At 38.9% G+C, this 20296-nt stretch overlaps 1 pseudogene; it reads right to left on the bottom strand.

The window, feature by feature from the left end:
- Positions 1-15144: 15144 nt before the first annotated feature.
- On the bottom strand, positions 15145-16161 carry LOC118586983 (annotated as a pseudogene).
- Between the last annotated feature and the right edge of the window lie 4135 nt (positions 16162-20296).

The following is a 20296-nucleotide window of genomic DNA, read 5'->3' as shown; positions in this document are numbered from 1 at the left end:
ATGTTTGGTGATGACCATATTGGCAAGTGGTCCTGGGTAGTCTACCAAAGCTGGCTAAGCAAGTCAGTCAGCAGCAGCAATGCCCATGTCTCCTTCAGTTCCTGCTTCCAGGTTTCTGTCTTCAGTTCCTGCCTTGGATTCCCACAGTGATGGGAAGTGTTTGGGAGTTGTAAGATGAAATAAGTCCTTTCTTTCTCAAGAAGCTTTTGGTCATGGTCTTTATTATAGCAATGGAAAATAAATGAGAATACCCCATACAGTATTTGGCTTTGGGAAAATATAGTTCTTGGTATATAATTATGGGATGGAAGGAATTTTTTGTCTGTTTTTAGATTTTAGTACTTTGAAAGTAGTGTTTTACTGTCTTTTGGCTTTTATTTAGTTTTTCTAAGGATCTGGTGTCATCCTTACTTTCATTCCTCTATATAGAATGCATCACATAGCTTCACTGATTTACATGTTTCTCTAAGTTTTCTTCAAGTTTCTTTTGCTTGGGGTTTATTTATTGAGTTTCTCGGACTTTGGAGTTTTTGTAATCAGAACAGTGAAAACAAGCACTCTCTCTCTCTCTCTCTCTCTCTCTCTCTCTCTCTCTCTCTCTCTTTCTCTCTCTCTCTTTCTCTCCACTTTTTCTTCCTTTCCTTTTGGGAGTGCATGAATTAATGTGTAACTAGAGTGCCTATATGCCATATGGCAGTCAAAAGACAGCATAAGGTGTCGGTCCTTGCCTTCCAGTTTGAGATGAAGTCTCTTTGTTGGTTTTCTGCTATATGGTATCAGGCTATTTAGCCCATCACTTTCCAGGGATTCTCCTATCCCCGCCTCTCATTTCTCCTCCATAAGAGTGGAAATTATAGGCACTTGTGCTAACTGAGTTTCACGTGTGGTGATGAAATGGGCAGAGGCATCACAATGACTGTAGGCTCAGATCCAGAGGGAAATGGAAAGCCTTCCCTTCCTGTCCAAGTGTAGGTGTCAATAGTGTGTGCAGAAAATGTCTGTTGCTTTCTCTCCCCCAGGTATTCACTGCCTGAAGACTGCTCCTTACAGAGAGGACTCCTAACCAAGATTAGCTAAACTTGTCTCTTTGCTGCAGATGTAGCCCATAAACCTTGCTTCTTTGTTTATCTGTATGTAATAACCCCACTCCTTGTATATAATAAACACTAAGCTTTTGGGGTACTGAGGTTTCTCCACCCGAGAGCTCAGATTATCCAATCCCAGCTTTCTTTTTATGTGTCCATCTGTCTGTCTTTCTTCATTACCTTGCTGTCCTGAATCAGGTCTAGGTTCTTGGAGCTGCATCAAGAACTCAGCACAAAATACTATCAAATATCTTATCACAGTGATGAGAAAAGTCAATAATGCATCAGCTAGAATTCATGACATTCTTGTACTAAGAGTGAGAAAGAGATGATATGATCTGATACTTATTGAGTGAAGTTAGCACCCTCTGTAACAAATGTGACTGGAAACTAGAAATAAAACTCATTTTTCAGATAAATGGCTTGTTTATAATTTCTTAAAAGTATTAGAAATAATGAGACAGTTTATCTAAGTGACTGGTCAAGAAATTTATTTAAGTTTCTGTATGTAATATACAAAAACTAGGAATTAGAATTTTTAATAACCAAAGAAAATACACGTATGTGTCAGTATACGCAACAAATGCAAGAACTTTGTGGAGAGGTTATAAAATTTTATTGAAAGACACAAATGTTCAATATTCATAGAAAGAAAGGCTCAATACTAGAAATATATCAATTCTCCCCAAATTGATTTTTAATGCAATTCTAATAAAAATTCGAAGAGTATTTTGAGTGTAACATGACACATTGATTTTATAATTTATATGGGTGTTAAAGGGCCCAAATCGCCAGACCACTAAAAGAGAAAAATAAATCGGAAGGCCTTGCCCTACCAGACATGAAGATTTATTATAAAGTTGTAGTGATTAAAAGTCTGTGGCATTGGTGCTAGGAGAGACAATTTGTCCAATGAAACAAGACAGAGAGTCAGGAACAAACTGATGAATATACATGACCAGAGAGGCTTTGAGATCAACTGGAAGCGAAGGGGGACTATTCAATAACAGTTCTGGGACAATTGATTCTCCACACAAAAGAAATGACATTAGGTCCCTCCTGCACAAAGAGCACAAAATCAATTCCAGATGGATTAAGGACTGTAACAAGGAAGCAGAACTTTAACATTGCTAGAAGAAAACGTGGGAGAATATATTTTAGACCTTAGGGCAAAGAAATCTTTCCTGAAAAAGACAAAAATCACCAACTAAAATGGGAATGACAACTTATGACAGGAGAGGTTAGAATTTCTCTTGATCGTTAGTCACCATGATGAAAATGAAATGACAAGCTACATATTAGCAGGTATAATTTAAAACGTGTGTAATTGAAAATATACATATCTATAAATATGAAAGACCGTGCACTGGCTAGAAAACCATCCAAATAGCTCAATTTAAAAACTGGCAAAATAACTGAATAGGTATTCTATGGGATAGAAAATACAAATGTATAAGCAATTAAAGTTGTCAAGCCTATTAGTAAGTCTGGAAAATATGAATTAAGACTTCAGTAATTCTCCAATAAATGTATAAAAATCAAGGAGTCTGACAATACTTGATATTAGAGAAGTTATGATGTAGTTAGAACTCTTACATGCTCTGGTGAGTATATGAGAAAATATAATAAAAATAATTTGGCATTGTAAAATTCAATATTTATATAATTTATTTTCTATTATCATGTCTTTTTTTAGATAGCTTCTCATGTAGTGCAGAGGACTGTCCCTAAACTTTGTATATAGTCAAGGATGACCTTGAGCTTGTGGTCCTTCCAATTGCTGGTATTACATGTGTGGCCACAAATTTTGGTGTATGTGGTGCTGCTGATCAAACCTCAAGCTTTGTGCATCTCAGGTAGGCATTCTACCAAGTCAACTCCAGCCTCAGCACTTAAAAACCCTTCACTTGTATATAAGAAGACATGTAAGGCAATACTATATCATTATCTCTATATGTAAAAAAATAGCTGTACCCACATGCCACACCTTGGATAAACCCATGTCAAGCCTTTAGAATAATACTCCTTAAACTTTAGTATGTGGGATTTATTACAATAAAGGTTATTATTAGTGGATCTGAGCTAGTGCCTGGGATTATACATTCCTTTTTTTCCTTTTTGGTTTTTCAAGACAGGGTTTCTTTGGTGTAGTTTTGGTACCTGTCCTGGATCTCGCTCTGTAGACCAGGCTGGCCTCGAACTCAGAGATCTGCCTGGCTCGGCCTCCAGAGTGATATGATTAAAGGTGTGTGCCATGGCTGCCCAGCTTAAAGTTTTTATTATTACATTTGTGTATTTACTGGTTGAAGGAGACATGATGTGATACATGTGTGGAGGCCAGAGTAAGTTTGTGGGAGTCAGTTTTCTACTTCACCATGTGGACTCCAGGATTGAACGTGGGTTCTGTGGCTTAGCCCAAGTGCTCTTACCAGCTGAGCCATCTTGCCAGCCTGGAATTCTACATTTCTAACAAGCCTCTGGGTAACAGTTGAATAGCAAAGCCCCACGACTACCTATGATGTGTGTGTGTGTGTGTGTGTGTGTGTGTGTGTGTGTGTGTGTTGCTGGGAATCAAATCTGGGACCTTGTGTATGCTAGGCTAGCTCTCTACTGAACTACATCTCTAGCTTGATAGTAGCCTATTAATGAAATTCAGAAACAAGCTGATCTGCAGTGTTGTTTAAAGATATTGCATGTGAGATAAATAGGTAAGAGTGACTGTCATAAAAATTAGGCTATCTGTTATACTTAGGAGAATGTGACTCAAGGGAGGGTATATTAGGTAGTTACAAGATATTGGTAACATGATTTGTTAAGTTGTAGGGTGGCTCATGGATTTTACTTTATTAATGACCTAACTGTAATCATGCATCTCCTTTACAGATTCATAATTGGGAAGAAGACAAAAACCAGATGAATAAGAGTTTTCAGTCTTCATTATATACCAGAATCGCCCAGAGAATTTTTTTTTTTAATCCCATTGCCAACTTCCAGTCTTTAGCTATTCTGATCTAATTGGTCTGGGGTGAAACCTGGTACTGTTGCTTACTAAAAGGTTACCATGCTGTGCAAATGTTTAGCTGTGCTTGAGAACCACTGTGTCAGAGCACCTGTGATAGCCCTCCAAATGCCAAATCGTCTGTAGTGTGAGCATACAAAATTGCTTTTTCCCCCTTCTCATTAACTAGCCGTCTTGAGAAGGGTGTCCTGTTTCAGCTTAGGTAGCATATTTCTTCAGTAATTCAAATAGAGGCTTTTAAACTGCAACCTTCCTGGCCCTGGAGTGTGTATCATGGTCACTATTATTTGTCTGGTTTCTGGAGCCATGACCTGCGGAGCCACCACTTGATGAACATAAGAATGGGGGCTGAGCTGCTTGAGTGAGTATTTGTCAGAAATCTCTTCCATATCAATTTTCCTTTCTCCTGGGGGTTCCCACCTACACTTACCCCATTAAGCCACTTTTGTTCTCAGTACAACTATTTGCGTCCATGTCTCTCCTGATACGCCATGAGCCTCTCAATGCGAGGGTACACTGGATTACTCTTAGGCCCCAGTGCTCATCTTGGGGCCCCAAAACTGTTTAGTGAAGCTGTAGAAAAATTCCTTTTGGAGACTGATCTACCACATGTTGTGACCCTTGGCTGTCTGGTCAGAATCCACAGAGAGTCCCTCCCTGACTAAGCCTTGCAGACATGTATAGAGTAAGAAATGGGCCCAAATTTATTCCAAGCTCAACATGCATCCTGGTAACTTTTACTATTCAAATGCTCATCTTGGGAGACGTTTCCGTTTTACAGCAGAATTAAGCAGGAAGTACAGAGTTCCAGTGTACAGCACTTTGTATTACCGTGAACAATGAATGAGGGTTTTCATGAAGACACACCCAGTACTTATTACTAGCCATAGCCACACTAAGAGGTACTTAGTGGTAGCTGACTATTGTTTGAATTTGTGTGACCCCCTCTGCCACATGATTTGGAACATTTTTTTCATATTTCCATTTATTATATGCATATCTCCTTTGGTGAGGAGTTTATTCAGGTTATTTTTCCATTTTTAAAGTTAGGTTGTTGATTTTCTTCATGGAATCTTAAGAGTTCTTTGGTTATTTTGGACATGTTTTAAAATGTCTTAAATCAGTTTTGTCTTTTGCAGATATTTTCTCCCAGACTGACATTCACCTTTTTATTTTCTTGATGTAATTTTTTCCACATCAGCTATAAACCTGAAATTGGATTATATATCTCTTTGCACCAATAGCGGATCAAAGGCAAACATCAAGTTAATTGAGGATTTTGCTTAATATTGTCCATGTGGACTGATGCTCTCTTATCTTCAGCTTTGACGGGCTGTCATGCTCATTTTCCCCCATTTTATAAGTGTGGGTGCAAAACTACCGTCATGTTCTCAAGGTTGCCCCATTGGATGCCTGCTACCTCCTCATTCTGATTACATTGGCAAACCATCAATAGACAGCATCCAGGGTGAATAAGAATGATAATGGAGTCTAGTCAGAAAGTCCTTAGCTGTGCCAGTAAGCTCAAGCATATTTTCTATTTTCCCCTATAATAGTTTTAGGTTATTAGGTCTTATGTGGAGGTTCTTGGTCTATTGTTGAGTCGTCTTTCATTCTTCTACTGGTAGCTACCTGTCTTGTCAAGCACCATTTGTTGGAGATGCTGTGTTTTCTTCAGTGTGTATTTTTGCCCTCTGGGCCATGTCCGCATGCCCACAGACCTCTATAATCCCATAGTAATGCATAATCACTGAAAAGTGAATAGCATATATTCATATGTAGAAATAAAGACCAAATTCACAGAAGAGACAGCTGAACTCTATTCTTTTTTATGGTCTCTAGAAAGTATCATCCAGCAGATATAACACTTCCTTGGTGTATGAATTAGAGGTGGGGGGGTCTGTAGCAGAGAGATTGAAATAGAAATACAAAGATAGATCAAAAGTCTGTTGTGGAAATTACTTTAACTATATAAAGATGTGTTACATTTGTTTATGCTGCAGAATATTTAACTGTGTAAAGGTATGTTACAGTTTTTTATTCTGTATTTGTTTACTGATGTCAGCATGTGTGTTTAATTATGTAAACATGTGTTTTACATCTGTTCCACCTTGCCTGTCTAAGGCACCAGATTGGTCTAATAAGAGCTGAACAGCCAATTGCTAGGCAGAAAAAGGATAAGCAGGATTGGCAGACAGAGAGAATCAGTAGAAGAAGAAAAGAAGAGAGGAAAAGAAGGAGAGAAGAAGGAGGAGAAAAGAGGGCCACAAGCCAGCCAGCTGCCATCCAGCCAGACATAGAGACAGAAGGGAAGTAAGATATACAGAAAGAAAGAAGATAAAAAGCCCCAAGGCAAAATGTAGATAAAGAGAAACAGATTAAAATAAGAGCTAAGATAAAGTCGAGTATTCATAACTAAATATTAAGTCTCTGTGTCATGATTTGGGAGCTAGCTTGTTGGTGGCCCAAAAGAAAAAAAACCTGTTATAAAAGTTCAACTTGGCCTATTGGTGAACTTCAGACCTTAACTCCCCCTCATTTCCCCTCTTCCAAATCCAATCCTCCCCTCCCCCATCATCTCAGCCTCCAGTTCCTGCAGGCATTCCCTGGGAACCCTCCAGCCATGTTGGACAGGTAAGGCAGATAGGTGAACTTCAAGTCTTCACTCTCCTTCCTCTCCTCCAAATACAATTCCCCAATCTCATCCTCAGCTCTGTAGCAGACCACCTGCTCTGGTATTTCCTTCCTCTCTGACCCCATTATTGGGGCTAAGTTGGTGGCACAACCTGCTTTCATCCCTCCTGTGAACCCCCTCTAGTCCATCTACATTACTAAATGTCAGATTCCAAAACCAAGAAACACATTCTAAGGGTAACCCCTAGCAGGCATACCTGGCCGGATCTCAGTTTTATTCCCTACCAGACCAACAGCCACAACATACCTGAGAACCAAACCAGAAAGGGGCAACAGACAATAGGGAATGGAGAACTCACCCAACAGAGACAAGAGATCAGCATCTAGAAATACAATCATTCCAAACCCAGATGCTTAGAGGCCATTGCAAAAACATAACCAATAACATCCAGAACTATATGTCTCCACTAAAAAAGCCCTACTACAGTAGGCCCTGAGAAATGCAACATAGATGAAATACATAGTCTTTATGAATATGTTAGAAGTCCTTAGAGATGAAATGAATAAATCCCTTAAAGAAATCTTGGAAAACACACACACACACAAAAACTGTGGAATGAAATGAGGAAAAGGGCTCAAGACTTGCAAGTGGAAACAGAATCAATAACCTGAACTGTGGGAAAACTGGAACCAAAAAATTTAGGAACTTGAACAGGAAACTCAGTGGCAAGCCTCACCAACAGAATAGATGAGATGTAAGAGAGAATCTTGGTCATTGAAGACAAGATAGAAGAAATGGATACCTCAGTTAAAGAAAATGTTAAATCTAAACAAAATGTAGGCACAAAACATCCAGGAAATCTGGGACCCCATGGAAAGACTAAATCTAAGAATAATAGGAATAAAAAAAGAGAAAAAAATCATGTCAAAGGCACAAAAAATTCTCAACAAAATCATAGAAGAAAAATTCGCAAACTTAAAGATGGAGGTGCCTATAAAGGTATAAAAAGCATAACAGGACCCAAACAGAATCAGAAAAGAAATTCCCCACCTCACATAATAATCAAAACACTAAATGTATAGACAAAGACAGGATATCAAAAGCTACAAGGGAAAAATGACTAAATAACATATAAAGGCAGACCTATTAGAACACCTGACTTTTCAATGGAGACTCTAAAAGCTAGGGAGTCCTGACAGATATTCTACAAACTCTGAGACCACAGATTCCAGCCTGAATACTACACTCAGTAAAACTTTCAATCACAATAGATAAAGACATTCTATAATAAGATCAAATCTAAACAGTATCTACCTACAAATCTAGCCCTACAGAAGGCATTAGAAGGAAAGCTTCAACCTGAAGAGGCTAACTACACATAAGAAACACAAGGAATAAATAATATCAGACCAGCAAATCAAAAGAAGGGGGAAACCTATCCACAACAACAAAATAATGGGAATCAACAAAAACCGCTTCTTGATAACTCTCAATATCTATGGTCTCAATTCTCCAATAAAAAGACAGAGACTAAGGATGGAAAAGGAATTCCAAGAAAATGGGTCTAAGAAGCAAGCCAGTGTAGCAGCCACTCTAACATCTAACAAAATAGACTTTCAAACCAAAACTAGTCAGAAGCAATAAGGAAGAGTCCTACATACTCATGGAAGAAAAATCCACCAGGGGGACATTGCAATTCTTAACATCTATGCATTAAACTAAAGAGTACCCAAGTTCATAAAAGAAGTACTACTATAGCTTAAATCACTTATTAACCCTCACACAGTAAGTGAGTAAATTCAATACCTGACTCTCACCAATAAACAGGTGTAGTCAGAGTTTTCTTGCCTGGCCCACAGTCAGGACAAATCTCTCTCACCAGCCAGGCCCATAGACACTCAGAACCAACCAAGTAAACACACAGAAACTTACATTGTTTAGAAACTGTATGGCCGTGGCAGGCTTCTTGTTATCTAGTTCTTCTATCTTAAATTAACCCATTTCTATTAATCTATACTTTGCCACTTGGTTTGTGCCTTATCTGTACCTTTACATCTTCATTGTCATGGCGGTGGCTGGCAGCGTCTCCTCTCCCCAGCCTTTCACCCCCAGAATTCTCTTCTCTCTTGTCCCACCTATACTTCCTGCCTGGCCACTGGCCAATCAGAACTTTATTTACACAGAGCGATATCCACAGCACTTCCCCTTTTCTTTTTTTTAAGGAAGGTTTTAACTTTTACATAGTACAATTACAAATAACAAAACAATTATCAAGCAAGAATTACAGTTACAATATTAAAGAAGATATCCTATCTATCTTATATTTGTGAGTGCAAGGTTTTATATCTAACTTATTTTTTATCATAACTGAGAAAATTATAACTATCTAGTCTTCAACCACATCAAAGACCTGAGAAGGAATATAATAATACCTGAGAAATGGGAGAAGGACGCAAGCAACTTTCGGGAGTCTTGCAAGAGTAGACAGAGACAGCTGGCAGCCTGAACAGTCACCTAATGTTTCTCAGCATCGTTGGCGCATTCAAAATGGCTACAGGCCTAGAGTATCTGACAGATGATTTTCAGAAGCAGGAATTCTGAAAGACCATCTTACCTTGTCTTGGCAAAATATAGTGGTCGCTTTCCTTGTGTCCCGCTTGTCCAGAAAGGACAGCAATTGTACTGTCAGCAGTTGAGGCAAGGGCAGTTCTTTGCCCAGTAGGCCATTTTGTGCCAAGAAGACAAACTTCCAAATGGAAATGTCTTAGAAGCCCAACATTATCTCGGAATCAAATTGGTGCTGCCAGGGCCAATTGTGTCTCACATCAACAGAATTCTAAGTTATTTAAATGCCATATTCTCTAGGTCCATGAAGTGTTTGAAGATTACCTGTCCATCTGACCTATGTATTTATAAATCTGGATAACCTAACTAACATAATTATAGACATGACAAGCATAGGTGACAATAAATCTGTAAGTCTTATCTACCTAAACAACCTAAGGACTAAGGCTTCCTATAAATAAGGCAAACAGTCTGTAAGCAAATGTATAGTAAAAGGACAATGACTTTAAATTGTGACAATACACAAAATATCTTTAACAGAGTAGGAATGTATAGTGCAATATGCAGTATGATAATAATCCTAAATATATATCAGTATATAGAATATCTTAAGCAGAAGTAGAACATACATACAGTATGACAGATATAAATTTACATTTGTATCAATATACAAATATTTCAAATAAGAGTAAAAATATGTGTACAATGTAACAAACATAGTTCTGTATTTTTATACAAATTATCTTAAATAGGAATATAAAAAGTTTATATTTGTATCAACATATAAGAACTTATAACAGTGCAAATTATCTAAGGCTGTTTGTTTACTAATAGATATGATAGTCTACCATAATATCTTACACCTATCCATTCCATTTCTTTTTTTCCTTTTTTTTTTGAGACATATTTTCTTTCCTTAAGGAGAGTACTGAGTTTAATATTTTCCTCAACCCCCAACCCTAGAACCATTATCCATAACCCTGAGAAATATGAAACCTTAGGGAGAAGGGTCGTCATTTTCTTAGAGTGCTTCCTGCTGTTTAGGGGGCGATAGTATCTCTGTTGGGTATTGTGAGAAAGCTCAGATAGTTAAATCTCAGTTAGAGAAACCGTAGATTCTGCAGCAACTCTCAGAGTAATGGGTAAGGTTGTCTGAAATTCTGGCAAGAAGTGTAGTATGATGATGATTACCAGGGCATCATTCTGGATTGGGTAGAGTTGTTGTTGTTGGGGCCCCATCTTCCTTCTGGAGACTTCAGAGATTGCTGTTGGAAAAACTTATTTTTTATCAGAATGCAAGGTTTGGATTTAAAGATGTCATGACATGTAAGAAAGGATTCCAAGAAATCAAGAGTAAGCATGGAGAGCATTAGAATCTTGAAGACAATGGTCCCTTATAATTGGTTTCCTTCCGTCTCACATCAGAGGTCTTTTCTGATATGGGACTGAAGAATCTCTCAACCTTTTCTTTTATCAATATGCTTGGGTTTAGAGAAGGAGTGAGCCAATTCCATCTCCAAAGCCAGGTTGGTTTATAATTGAATTGGAACCACAACTATTCTAGATTGATAGAGATATAGATGTTAGACAGTGATATCTTACCCTGTGTAGATTGGTACTAATAGATTATTTTCTTTCTGCTGTAAATATCTGGATATCTAAGGCCTTATGATTTCTGGAAGATGGGTATTTCCATTATCCTGGAAAGACAGAAACAGAACCCTACCCCAACCTTTGATTGTTAAATTTTTCTTACAACCTGAAGAGATGTCACATTGGTGGATGACCTTTTACTTCTCCTCATCAAGGGGTTTCTCCTGTTCGAATCGAACTTCTATTAATTTTGTTGATATCCATAGCTTTTCTTCTCCTGTGGAAACAAAAGCAAAACCCTTTCCCCAACGTAGGACATATCCAGGTTTCCATTCAAAGGTCAACACATCTTTGAAATAAACAGGTTGGTTTAGCTCAGGAGTTTTGTCTGTTGTCCAATATCTCTCTGCAGCTATTGTTCCTTTCTCATCAGCATTGAGAAAATTCAAGGTTAATAAAGCACTATGCAATCTATTTCTAGGAGTCATTGTTAGCTGTTGCTGTTTATTTAGCATATTATTTAAAGTTTGATTGGATCTTTCTATGACTGCTTGGCCTGTGGGATTGTGTGGTATACCTGTAACATGCTTTATATTGTAATAAGCAAAGAACTGTCTCATTTTATTGGAGACATATTTCCAAAACATTTTAACACACACAACACACACACACACACACACACACACACCATTCTCAATAGCTCATTGAACTTTCCAAAATTGGTCACATATTTGGACACAAAACAAGTCTGAACAGATATAAGAAAATTGAAATAACTCCCTGCATACTATCTGACTACCATGGATTAAAGCTGGATAAACAGAAAGATTACAAACTCATGAAAACTGAACAACACACTACTGAAAGAAAAAAATGAGTCAATAAGGAAATTAGGAAAGAAATTAAACCTTTTTGATAATTGAATGAAAATGCAAACACAACATACCTAAACTCATTGGACACAATAAAAGTGGTCCTAAGCAGCAGGCTCATAGAATTAAATGCCTACATAAAAACTTTGGAAAGATCTCATACTAGTAACTCAACAGCACATCTGAATGTCCTAGAACAAAACATCTAAAAGGAAAGAAATAACCAGACTCAAGGATAAAATCAATGAAATAGAAACAAACAAATAAAAAATCATACAATACAACAAAACAAAGAGTTGGTTCTTTGAGAAAATTAATAAGATTGACAAACTCTTATCTAAATTAACTAGCAAGTGGAGAGAGACTATTCAAATTAACATTATTAGACATGAAATGGGGGACGTAACAACAGACACTAAAGAAATCTAGAGACTCAAGGGCATATTTTAAAAAACCTGCATTCCAACAAATTGGAAAACCTAAAAGAAGTGGACACTTTTTTTTGATGTATACCATCTACAAATGTTAAATCAAGATCAGATAAACAACTTAAATGCTATAACCTCTAGTGAAATAGAAATAACAATTAGTAAATGGTACCTCATGAAATTGAAAAGCTTCTGTATGGCAAATGACACCAACTTTTGGACAAAGCAGGAGCCTACAGAATGGGAAAAGATTTTTACTAACTACACATCTGATAGATGTCTAACACCCAAAATATATAAAGAATTCAAAAAACTGTACATCAGGAGAACAAGTAGCCCAACTAAAAAATGGGGTATTGATCTAAGCAGAGAATTCTCAAAAGAGGAAACTCAAATGGCTGAGAAACAAATAAATGTTCAACATCCTTAGTCATTAGGGAAATGAAAATCAAAACTACTTTGAGATTTAATCTTACACCAATCACTATGGCCAAGATCAATAAAATAAATGACAGCTCATGCAGTGAGAATGTGGGGTAAAAGGAACACTCCTCCATTGCTGATGGAAGTACAAACTTTTTCAGCCATTATGGAAATCAGTGTGACAGTTACTCAGGAAGATGAGAATCTGTCTACCTCAAAATCCAGCTATACAATTCTTAGAAATATATCCAAGGAATGCTTCATCCTAACCACAGAGATACTTGCTCAACCATGTTCATTGCTGCATATTAACCAGAAATTGGAAAGAGACTATATGTCTATTAACAGATGAATAGATTAAGAAAATGGGGTACATTAATACATAAAAAATTAGCTGTTAAAAAATGAAATCATGAAATTTTCAGCTAAATAGATGGAATAAAAGAATAATCATCCTGAGTGAAGTAACTCAGATCCAGAAAGACAAATATGGTATATAGTCATTTATATGTAGATGTTGGGTATTCATTGATTAGCATGCTACAGTCTGTATAACTACAGCAGTTAGGTAGAGAGTAAGGGATTAGGTGGGAAGGTTGGATCTCCCTAGGAAACAGAAAGAGAATAGATAGTTATAGATGGACAAGGAGTGAGGACTGGAATGAGAGGATCAAATAGAAAGGGAAGAATAAAACAGTGGGGGGAAGGAAGACAGGGAGGGACTGCTAAGACTAAAGCCCATTTGAGGGGTCCTATGGAAACTTAATACAGTAAGAAACTTCCTATAATATATACACATATAAAGGCAATATAAATGAAAACAAGTAATGGGGGAGACAGAGATCCAACTGGCATCTCTTGTCACTAAATGAAGCTTCCAGTAGCAGAACTGGGTTATATCTAATCAAGTTGTTGTCCAAAGGGGTCCAATGGGGATCCCCAAACAACAAAGGCTGTTGCCAAGGCTATAGGTAGCTCTCCATAAACAGATGATAAAGTCCTATTACTGAAGACAAAACCTACAGTGAACACAGAGAAGTTGAGCTGGTGCCTATCTAGACCTTGGTACTGGAAGGTACTCTGCATATTACCAAAGGTGAAAGGTAAACACCAATCCAGCTACAAAAGCTTCCATCTACAATAATGGTTTGCAAGATATGCTGGTGTAATAGTGGCACAAAGTTTGCCAGAGTAACCAAACAATATCTGATTTGACTTAAGGCCTAGCCCATGAGATGGAACCCATCCCCAGTGCTATTTGGGTGGCCAAGAACCTGAGACTAGATAGGCTATGGACCTAGTAGAAAACCAAATAATACTGTTCTCCTAAAGGAGCACAGTAATAAAATGACTCCAAATGACATTTTGCTATACACATAGATCAGTGCCTTGCTCAGCCATCATCAGAGAAGCTTCCTCCTGAAGCAGATAGGAACAAATACATAGAGCCACTACCAGACAATATGCAGAGTGAGTAACCTTGGAATATTCAGCCATAAAAGGAATGTCTCCATCAATTCCTTCCCCTCAGGTCTCAGGAAACTCTGTGGAAGAGGAAGCAGGAAGAGTGTAAGAACCAGATGAGAAGGAGACATCAACCAAGGCCTTCTAGACACGAGAGGGCTGGGGCACCTGTGAACTCACAGAGACTGTGGCAGCATGCACAGTACGTGCACAAGATGTGCACGGGTCTGGACCAGATGGGATCCTAGAGCTGAAAGGAGAAGAGGACAGAAGGCCCCATCCCTAATCGAAAAGCTCTCTCCAACTGATAGCCACTTGCAAATTAGAATTTAGTTTTCTCCAAGAGAATCTCACAGGGGAAACAAACTACTCTTTTTTTTTTTTTTTTTTTTTTAGAAAAAGGAAGCTGATTCTTATTTTATCAACAGCCATTCTTGAACATGAACATGCATCTGTAATAGTCTACGCACACATCACGGTTTTTAACGTTAGTTAATAAAGACTAAACACACAACACACATCCTCACAAAAAATAAAAGTCAAAATGCAAACTTAAAACTTGAAACAAAAGTCTTACTAATTTTAAAAAGGTTTGTGTTGGGTACCATCTGTACAACACAGTTAATTTAAACATTTCATTTTGGCTGGCAGTAGAAAATAAATTCATGAGAGTTATAAAGAGCAGAATAGGCAGTTTTGTCATGCAGAAGAAGCAATACTAAATATTAGTTTAAAAAAATCCACATTTAAAAATATTTAGTTCAAGTCACAGAACTTTTCTCAGTAGAGACCTCAATGCAATGCATAATTAGCTGCCTTAGATGGCCTGTTTTAAAAGGACAAATTCCCTTTCAAAGTATAACTTTACTGATTTTGGCACAGAAAAGAAGTCTTAAGATCAAGGACATGATTTAAAAAAGTGGGAAGAGGAACAGAGGAAAGAAACCAAAGCAAGAATAAGGAGATTCAATGGCAATCACTAAAGACTGCATTCCCGGTCACTGAAGGACACTGTTGTGCTCCATCTGCAGCAGGGGCTTACTCCACAGCGCTTACTGCATCATGGACCTATTTGCTTGGAGGTAGTCTCATCATCAAATGTTTTGTTGTGTATCTGAGAGCATTGAGAAGACCTTCTACAGTATTAGGAGGTTGGTCTTTAAGAATTTGATACAACCTTTCATATCAATTTTGGGAGTTTTGGCAAATGCTCCCCCTGGATGGACGTGACCATAGAGTATTATGACACCCACCATTTACCCTCAAGCAGAATGATACTGTCTCTTCATTGGTAAATCTGCTTCTGTATCCTGGTGTCTCCAGCATGACTCTGCATACACTCACCATGGTGCTTAAACAATCTGTGGTATTTTCTATTGGTAAATTTTCATTCTCTGATACAAATTTTGTTGTTGCATCACTTAAGGTTTTCAGCATTTGGGTGGTCTCAGCATAAAACAAAGACATTCGATTTGCCAATTCATTATTGACTTCATTTTCTCCTTCTGCAGGGACATTATTAATTCTCATCCAACTCAACATTCTCCTATAGTAGCTGAAGCCATTCTGTATGGCAGGATTTGTCATCTTGAGTTCATCAAAGCGGAGTGTGAAGTGAAAAATCTCTGCAAATTTTTTAGCGAGAGCCTACTCTCACTCTAGATGCTGGGTGGGGGAGTATGGTGTACTAGTCATGCCTCCCAGAAGACCTCTTAATGCTGCTTCTAGCCTCTGAGAAAATTCATACAACTTCTTTAATTTGCCTACTAGTGGCACAACTGTACTCCATGCCTTCTCTTGCAACTTCTCATCTGCTGGATGCTGGATTGCCTCTCGTATTTCGTGGCCAGCTCCTCTGTTATGATTGCAAGTCCTTCAAGATGCCTTCTGCATCTTTTAACACTACATTCACCTGATTATATATTTCCTTTTCAGATTCTGTAGGCTGGGCATCTTCAGCCAGTGCTGGTGATTCTGTCCTTGTCCCTGATCCCTCACTCCACCGCGCACTTCTGAGCGGGCTGTGGGTCCTCACAGGGCTAGGGGGAGCCCTGGGCTCCAGGCGGGCGGGCAGCATGGCCTGGACAGGGAGCCCTTCTCACCAGCCCCTTTGGGAGAGCCGTGAAGAGCCAGTCGACTGGGGCTTGGAGCCGGGAGGGCAAGAGCAACAAACTACTCTTAAGAGTAGGCCCCATACCCAGCAACAAATGGCCAACGCAAGATGAACTCAATGGCATCTTTAAAGGTTCTTTGTTTCATAATGTTAAGTCAGGGCACTTAAAAAAAAACAAAACAAAAAAACCCCCAAAAACCTTACTTATCCTTTGCAAATCTATTATGACTTCTGTTTTTGTTTGTTTCTTTTGTTTTGTTTTTTTGAGGGGACTTCCTGTGTGTGAGAACATGTTTGTTTCTATGTCTACATGCTTTTTGGGGGGCCTCTTTTTGTTGTTGTTTGTTTGGTTGGTTATTTTGTCATATTCTGATTTATGGTTATTGATTTATTTTATTTTATTATTATTCCTTAGATGCCTATTTGTTTTCTAAAGAGATACCAAAGGGGGTAGAACTGGATGGTAGGGAAGATGGGGAGGAACTGGGAGAAGTGGGGGGAGGAGATATAGTAATCAGAATATATTGTGTGAAAAATTTATTTTCAATAAAAGAAAAAAGTCAAACAGATCTCAGGTAAGGACCCACAATTTAGGAGGTGAGATGTAACCTGCAAAGGTGAATTCTTCAGCTAGCATGGCAGGACTCTTAGGGGACAGACAATTAAGAGGCTGTGGACATCCATCCTGGGGTTTGCACCTTGGCTGAACTCAGGCAAACACTGTGAGGAATTTCTTTAAGGAGCTGTGTGGATTGTGAGAGAGAAACCTGGAGACTAGGGAATGTCTCCTGGGCCACTCTGGGGAGATGAAAAGGCAAGGCCTTTGGGAATAAAGCGAAAGGGTCTCAGGAGAAAAGCTTCCCAGTAAGGGAAGGAGGGCAGAACACAACCTATGCGCATGTTGTCCATTCCTCTGACCACTCCGCTGGTCCCACAAACTGTGCCTTTGAACTCAATTCTGAAGTCCAAATCGTGGCATATCTTATCTTTCCACTTATCCACATCCTATTTTATTCCATTTCATTCCATTTATTTATGCATGAATTCAACTCTGGAGAAACTTCCACTCATTGTCTCTGATTGTGCAATATACTGGTCCTTTATGACCGGCTTCCTCATCAGTCTTAGAACTCCCAAAGGAAATTCAAGTGCACATGCATACCTTCAAAAGAAGCTTACATCTTTCTTCCTTTACAGTATTTGGAAAACAGCTAAATATGTATTGGCATGCCAAAGCTGGAGAGCTGTTATTAATTTGTTTCTTCTCTCCTTAGGCAGAAATACAAAAACACCATTGCTCAGAACCCTCAGTTCTTAAACATTCTAAAAATGCCAGCAACACGCAGTTTTGAGGGAGAATACCTGGTGTGCTGGTTAAGAGCACAGGCTTTGGTAAAGATGCCTGTGAATCAATTTTAGTACCATGATTTACAAAGCCAGATGTCTTCAGACAGAGCAGCTGACCTTTCTGTGGCTTTGCATATGGGGGAAAGATGGCAGATGTATTTACCTCCTAAGACTATGAGGGCTAAGTGAGTTACATATATGAAGTACATATATTTGTCAGCACGGCAGACATCTCTGGCAGATAGTGAGTGCTATATCATGCACAAATGCTTGCTGTTTTCAAGGAGAATCTAAGCATTTGGCTTTCCACTAGACATTTTTCAGGCTCTGGCATTCTGTCTTTTATCTTCCTTTAGCAGGGTGGTGAGTGGAAGTCAAAGAGGATGGCTGAAGCTTTGCAAAGTAAAAAAACACTTGCAAATCTCAAGGTTGGGTGCTGAGTTCAAAGACAGATACTGAGCAAGAAGACTCCAGCTGACATTAGTGGATCCCCAGGACCCCACATTCCTTTCTACCATCCATGCAGAACCATGTTCCTGCTGGAGATGGCTGCTCAGTTTTATCTTCTTCATCTGTCTACAACTGGGACTTGTCAGTAGTAAAATGAAAAATTTTATCATTCTTTCTAATTTTTTCACGATATCCCAGTCATCGAAGGTTTTATATCCAGGCCATTTGGGTGTCATCAAACCATCAGGTTTAAACAGGAAAGATGATGAATTGTGAATGTTTATGAGGGAATGGTAGCAATTATAATGATGGTAATGAAGAATGCAGTGAAGAGATGGGTCTATTGGGATGCTTCCCCTGAGCCTAGGATGGTGGAGAAAAGTGGTCCAGTGGGCTTGGGCATTGCTGTTGTACAAAGATGGATGGAGCATCTTATCTAATAGCCCCTGCCCTGGTTCATATTTTTTAAGGAACTATGTCTCTCAGAACCAGGTTTGCAAGTTTTACATTGAGTGAACAGCGATTTCTTATGTTAAGTTATTTCAGCTGAAGAATAGAGAATTGCTGAAATAAATGGCTGGAGAATTCGAATTGCATTCATTCCTGACATTGAAACTGACAAATAGCTTTGTTCCCTACTGAAATGGAAAGCTTATTATTCTGAGACACAGGTGAGTTCCAGGGAGAGGGGGTGTCTACATTTTATTTTACTGTAACTCTTCTAGAAGCTGGAATAAAGTAAAATGAGATGATTTTTCTGAATTCCTCCTGGGATCCATCCCTTGTCCTACTCACCACATTTGACTAGAAATAAAGCCAATTAAGACAGATTAATTTATAGCCAGTATCAAACGCACTGGGACAACTGGTTGTTACAGCTTGAGTAGGGACTTCCCAGGTAGATCAGAGCTGGTAGATTATAGAGGTGACATGAGAGCAGGGCAGCCAGATGAATTGAGGTGGAATTCCTGCAGCCTGTTCCCTTCCTACCAGGGATCAGATGTCTCCATTCCCCGTTCCATCTTGGATCCAGAGGCTGTTTATTCCAGATCCTTGCAAAGCGTTGGTATGAAAATTACAGATCCTTTAGTGACATTACCCCAGCACTGGATGCCTCTCATTCTCCTGCCACGTGAGTCACAGTGAGGAGTGTAGCATCCAAAGAAGCCATGAACCCAGCAAACTGCAGCAGTCTCATGGGCTGCTGTGCTAGACTCACCTGGGCACTCCTGTCACAGAAGCTTGATCCTTCTGATGATGTCCTTAGAGGAAATGGGACACATCTGTTCCTCCCCTGAATACTGTCCTTTCCTGTTTGGGGGAAACAGGGAACCCTCCCCTCTTCTTCCCTTGTCTTCTCTTCTCCTCAGAGACACGAACATCTAACAGACTGCCTGATTTGTCCCATTCCATTCCACTAAACCTGTGGGCTTTAGAGCTAACTAGTAACTTGTAAAGTTGGCTGAGCCTTCCTGAGTCCTGGCACTGTCCATTTGGAAGTCACAGACTTAGGTTGTTGCCTTTCATTCTCTAGATCTCTAGCAGGAATCTGTTATGCCAAGAGTGTGGTAGCCAAAATATGAGATGGCTGTTCATGACTGAGAACACTATGAGAGCTGCTCTTGAAGTTAGGGAAAAGAGCAAGGATTAATTTGGGAGGGAGGATAATTAGGAGGGTAGTCATTTTTTTCTTGTTTATAAAATAACAAAAGCAATAACTATGTTGAAGAAGATATCCTAATTACAAAATTGTATCCAGTGAAGTTAAATGAAAATCTCTTTGCTATGTCTCATCAATTCTATTTTTCTCATTTTATTTTTTAATTTAATTTTTTATTTTTGAGCATTTTACACATGAGTACTGTATTTATATTATTTCCTTTATTATTATTATTATTATTATTATTATTATTATTATTATTATTATGTGTTTTAATTTTATACATCAGCCATGAGTTCCCCTGTCCTCCCCCCCTCCCGCTCCCCCTCTCCCCCCAGTACCTCCCCTCCATTCCCATGTCCTCCAGGACCAAGACACCCCTGGGGATTCATTTAAACCTGGTGGATTCTGTACAGGCAGGTCCTGTCCCCTCCTTCCAGGCTGAGTATGTGTCCCTGTGTAAGCCCAAGGTTCCAAACAGCCAGCTCATGCACTAAGGACAGGTCCTGGTCCCACAGCCTGAGTGCCTCCCAAACAGATCAAGCTATTCAATTGTCTCACTTACCCAGAGGTCCTGATCTAGCTGGGGGCTCCACATCTGTTGGTTCATAATTCACGTGCTTCCATTTGATTGGCTATCTG

This window comes from Onychomys torridus, chromosome 7, assembly GCF_903995425.1.
Source record: "Onychomys torridus chromosome 7, mOncTor1.1, whole genome shotgun sequence".
Lineage (NCBI taxonomy): Eukaryota > Metazoa > Chordata > Mammalia > Rodentia > Cricetidae > Onychomys > Onychomys torridus.
The sequence above is the reverse complement of the archived record's forward strand: the minus strand, read 5'-3'. Positions and strand labels throughout refer to the sequence as shown.